The sequence below is a fragment of the Strongylocentrotus purpuratus genome, unplaced genomic scaffold, assembly GCF_000002235.5.
Source record: "Strongylocentrotus purpuratus isolate Spur 01 unplaced genomic scaffold, Spur_5.0 spur5_contig_843, whole genome shotgun sequence".
Classification (NCBI taxonomy): domain Eukaryota; kingdom Metazoa; phylum Echinodermata; class Echinoidea; order Camarodonta; family Strongylocentrotidae; genus Strongylocentrotus; species Strongylocentrotus purpuratus.
Window position 1 is genome coordinate 1,488,965 of NW_022145550.1, and position 5,828 is coordinate 1,494,792.

Sequence of the window (5,828 nt, forward strand, 5' to 3'; positions counted from 1 at the left end):
CTGTGAATCACATGTTTGCACACCTTGCACAGGATGGCTTTGAGAGATATCGGCCTGTATTTGGCAGGTGAAGATCGGCTCCCCTTCATGAAGAGTGGAACCACCACGGCCTTCTTCCATGTAGCAGGGATGGTACCTTGATCAAGGGTGGCCTGGAACAGGATGCTGATGGCTGGCGCAATCTAGTTAGCAATTCCCTTCAGCAGTTTGGCAGGGACACCATCTGGACCAGAAGCCTTATGTGGGTTGAGGTTCCAGAGGAGTTTGGCAATCCCAGTGTTACTGATCTTGATGTCGCTTATTGTAGGGTGAGGGCTCGTTCCGAGGTCAGGAATTACAGTATTGCTATCGTTGGAAAAGACAGATGCAAACTGACGGTTGCAATATCACCGTAGCTTTGACCAAATGATTAAAAAGTATTCCATGTTGATTCTATTTTCCTTAGACTTTGAAAATGGCGTCAAAAACAATGATTGCTCTCTAGTTTCTGATTGCCTTGGCCGTGGCTGCAAGTGTTTCAGGCGAGGAAGATGAGATCGGCAATTCTGATGAGTTGAAAGTCGGAGAGAATGGTAAGCAATTCATTGTTAATGTTATCAAGCAACTAAACGAATATGATTATAAAACAATCAACCTAAAGCAATTCCAATAGCCGTATAGGCTTGTGTTGTAACCTATTGAAGCCCAAAATGACAGAAATTGTTTTTCTCTGTTTTTCTCATGTTCATTATGTTTACATGTTTAACATATTTACAAACATATACACAAATATAAAATAATACAATTATCAAAGGTGAACAATGGAATATTTACTGGAAATTACAATATATTATTTTCTTCACTTCTTTGACATTGAATTGTTAAATTCCTGAATGTTTCAGATACGACTTAAATGATGAAATGAATTCAACGATGAGCCTTTTGTTATTATGCTGCAATTTATTTAATCTGTTCCTTAAATAACAATTGTACGCGGTAAACTGTGCAAAATCTATTAAAACATGTATCAATTCAAAATTCGTGTTTTTTAATCTTATATCCAATTAAACAACTTTTCCATAGTTGTTACGATTTAACATTGTAGATGTATTAAACGCTAAATGAACCATGAATATTATCATTATTAAAATAATGTTGTTGTTGCTCTTTCTGCAAGAGTACGCGATTCATGTGCGAGGGCATGCGGAGGCATCAGCCCCACCGGAGCCTGCTTCTGTGATGCTACTTGCATACGTTTTGATGATTGCTGCCGGGATTACCAGGACGTGTGTCAGGTAAGACTGAAATTATTGGTTTTCAAGAATACATTCTAGGTGGTACATTGTTGGCATGAGGTTTAATCGTCAAAGTCCTGACAAGTGAACTAACTTATATTTAGAACAGATAATGTTATGAAAAAAAATTATGTGTTCTTTATAGACAAACAAGATAGTCTCTCCAGAGCATGAAATTGCTTCGGAAGAGAGCAAAGTCTGAGTAAAAATCGGAATGTTCAAAGCCTTAATGTGAGATTAGGTAGAATCGTAGTTTACAAGGCTGATCAAATAACAAAAAACACAACACAAGTACTTTTATTAAATACAAATTTAAAATTTAATTGACCTACATGTATAGTTAAAGTTAATAACTAAATTATCCATACCACTTTTAAATTTTAAGAATGAAAGGTACACTGGTTGAATTAGGACGTTTGTTCAATATTTTTTGATGTAAGCTTCAATAATTATGTCACATTTTCAAAAGACGTAAATCGCGACAATCAATTTTCATATATATATATATACTTCAAAAATTCAAAATCTCGGCTTTCATGTCTGGTACGCTCAAAAATGAAGACAGGACTTGGTTTCCGCTTGGTTGTATATGAACTCAACGATATGCCAGTTGAGCTATTTTATTCAACCTGAAAGTAGAATAAAAATAAGCATCCTCAGTATACATGTCTATAACACATAAAATGTACTGAACTAAATCAGTATGCATTTATCCGGTAATGTATAATCAAAAGCCTTAAATAGCATTCATTAAAAGTCTTGACTCTATATCCAAAAACTCTCTAAAAGGCCTAAACCCCCATTAAACTCTATGTCAAAATAACATATCTTGACAGAAATACTGCTTTCATAAAAACCCGAGTAACCAAGGTCCCTGCCTATATAAATTCCTAGTCAAGACTACCTTTAAATATATGCTTAATAAATAAATCCCATCTTACTCAAAGTATGTCAAACTTGTCTTTCTTATTTAGACTCATTGAACTTTCATTATAAATTCCAAAAAACCTGACTGTAATTCAGTCTTTTTCTTTCATAACTCTGATTTATCCGACACTTATTTCATATGTCAATACCAATAATTATAATTTGTCAACTAAAACAACCTTAAATCAACCTCTGACTAATGTCATTATAAGTCGGTGATTTAAAAAGTACAAATCCCTCTTTATAAATGTGTGAATTAAACACTAACTAAATACCGCACATACTTTCAATGTAAACGTACATATTACGCTGCACACTTCTATACACATTAACATGCACATTACTAAACACATCTTCGTACTCGAATGTGACACCAAATAATCATTAATTTCCACCAATTCATTATCATACACTTTATAATATCTTATCCAAGCTTTACTCACTTGTTTTGCGGAAATTGCTAGCGACTCTGAAATACCGTTGCCATTTTCCTAAACCTGGAATTCTGGCCTCTAAATAAGCATCTGAAATGATATGTCAGACCACATCCATGGAAAAATGTGCTCTGCAACGTATACACTTACTTGACCCTAGAAGTAGGTCAGGGTCAATACGGTATCTTGCAAAAATCTTGGAAAAAACAAATAACTTTCATGTTTCGCTGAAACAATGTCAAATACAGTATTACATAGCTTACATGCATAGATTATTAAGATGCTATATCATATTGACAGTCAAATAGGCGAAATAGCAACATGTGAAATGTTTCCATAATTCTATCTGAAGCTAGATGAGTCGTCTAAAGAGACTAGTAACTAAGCAAAATAATTTTATTTTATTTAACTATATCCTACCTTTTCTCTTTTTAGCACGCCCAGTTACCCTGGCCCTGAACCCAAACCAAATGTAGAAGAATGAGATTATACGCTGGAATAGATACCCTTCTGCTCATCAAATGACGACGACTTTAGACTTTTACCATTTATGGCAACCAATCTTAACAATTAATTTCCTTATGATGGTCTGTAATTCTTTTTCTTCTACACGATTATCAAATAAAAAGAGATGAAAGTTTTGGGTAAAACGAAACGGGATAAATGAAACTGAAGTGTACATTTACATTGAGATCGGTTTTTAGTTCATAATTCTTGCATCTGTCGATAGATTGGCCGACTACATGTTTAACTTTGCTTCATAAATAAAGATCTGTGTACTTACAGGATCATATGTAAATCATTGACCTTCGAATTTCTCAATCCCCGGTCGATAATTGGTCAATATTCACTATCAATTGTGTACTGTAGTTTATTTGCTTTACACTGCAATGAAATCTCATTTGCAAATTCAGTATTCCAGGTAAAACCTTGGATGATTCGAAAATCATCATTACATATTCATGACACATTTTTGTTGTTGTAAGGATATATCACATCTTTCAATTTCGGGAAGAGGGTGGGTTATAATTGCTAGTAAAGGTGATTAATATGTATATGATCATGATAATAAATTGTTGCAAAACAAAATGTGTATTTCTTTCTTACATGTCACGTTATTATTTATTATAAGTTTAGCATTCTTCATGCTCTTCTCGGGAAGATATTAAATTGGTTCGTGTGGGTATAGGCCTACATAGCACACATCCACACTCACACACACACTCGCACACATACACACGCACACACGCACACACAGAGCACAGTGAGAGGGAACATAAGGCAGTTATATGAATAAAATTAGCCGATGTGACGCGTTGGTGGTACGGAATAAATAATCGCCTCCCGCCTCCCGCCTCCCGCCTCCCGCCTCCCGCCTCCCGCCTCCCGCCACCCACCCGCTCCAAGCGCTAGTGCTCCTTAGAACTATATATAAGGTAAGAAAGATAACCAAAAGTCTTTTTCAAGACTACACCAACAATCCTTTTCAGGACTACACACCCTCAAGAAAGATTACCGAGATTCCTTTTCAGGACTCCTCAATCCTCCCTCTCTCTCTCTCTCACATGGTGCACCCGCAAGCCTATTGTATATCTACATCACCATGCAAGCCGATACTTACAAGCAGCATCTAATATATTCTTGTATCACACTGAAAGCCATCCAATAATATATCAATATTGCTATTCCCCTGGTGGGGTTCGTAACAATCTGGACCAGTCAGTAGAATACAGTAGAATACGAAGTGCTTGGCACTTTCAAACAAGCTATCTAAGCCTTTAGACTAATAGGGCATACATCTCTAACTCCTTGCTCTCACTAAAATAATCCTTTCTGCCATTATAGAACAACTATCACACTTTTAATTCTTCATACCATAACAAAACTAAAACGTTTTATTAAACAGCATGATGATCCAATAGCAGACGCAAAGGACCGAACAAGATAAGTAAAAAGTATCTGTAACTCCAGGGAACTCCAGGAAATGTTAGTTTTTGTTAACCAGCAGTTTGATTATGCAGTATTTATGACCTCTCAATTCGAAAGGATTTACCTCTCACAAATTGAAAGGCTAATTCCTGCGCAACCTAATTTTCATACCCTTTACAAAAATGAGCAGTGCTCTCCCAAGCATGAATTATTTTCGGACTTTTTGGAATCATATGAAAGTTGAGTTTATGAGCTTTCTATACATATAAAACTCCCCCCCCCCAAGAATCATATGTTTTTTATACGGCACCATTTCAAAAGTGAATAGATTTTCGGGGACGCACGGTATACAATCAATACAAATACAAAAAAAAACATTCATTTGCGAGCGAGCAAAAATGTAAGATTTGTGAGGGGTGTTCTTGGTTATGCAGTACACTTCCACATCGTTATCAGCATGGTATATTCCAACACACATATGTGTCTTCAAAAATATTGATGTGTACATACAAGTTCTTGATTTACATCAGAAGTGTGCGTGTGTGTGTGTTTATCTCCCCTCCCCTTCTTTCCCTGTCTCTCTCTCTGTCTCTCTGTCTCTCTCTCTCTCCCTCCCTCCCCCTCTCTCTCTCTCTCTCTCTCCCTCCCTCCCCCCTCTCTCTCTCTCTCTCTCTCTCTCATTAAGAAGAAAAGGAGAGAGAGTAACTGCGTAAGTGATTGTAGGGCACATAGATCAGATGACATGTGCTCCATGGTCTATCTCCTATCTCCTGCACGAGTTCCTTCTACATTCAGGCACTAGTCCCAACTCTGTACCTTAACCTAAATCTCTTTCTAACGATAACCCAATCACAATGTTAACCCTAACCATAAATGTCAACTAAACAAATATCAGGTTACCACAAAAGAATATTAAATGTTATCATGGACAGAATTACTATTAAGATGTATCCCTTTTTTTATTCATGAAGCGTAATAACATTTTATATATACAGTATCTCATGCGGTCACTCCGTCTATGATGGATGTATAAGTATTTTAAGTGAACAAAGAGCTTGGAAAATTTCGTTTAAATATTGGATCCCGAAAATTGGGAATTTCCATCTTTGTTTGCATTTTAATTGCAAACAAGAGCGATATGTATCGTATTTGTAAAAAAAACAGTTGCCGTACTTTTTTGTCGACATGTTTTGTTCCTGGGCTGAATTTAAATATATTGATATGTTTAAAGTAACAGATATTGAAAATGAAATGATTTTGTATA

The 5,828-nt window shown here is 36.0% G+C and overlaps 1 long non-coding RNA gene across 1 annotated transcript; it reads right to left on the bottom strand.

The window, feature by feature from the left end:
- Positions 1 to 1,852: 1,852 nt before the first annotated feature.
- On the bottom strand, positions 1,853 to 2,864 carry LOC115925668. Its single transcript, XR_004064836.1, has 2 exons — positions 2,645 to 2,864; positions 1,853 to 1,903 (listed from the first exon to the last, which is right to left on the bottom strand). It is a non-coding gene; the product is annotated as an uncharacterized LOC115925668 (long non-coding RNA).
- Between the last annotated feature and the right edge of the window lie 2,964 nt (positions 2,865 to 5,828).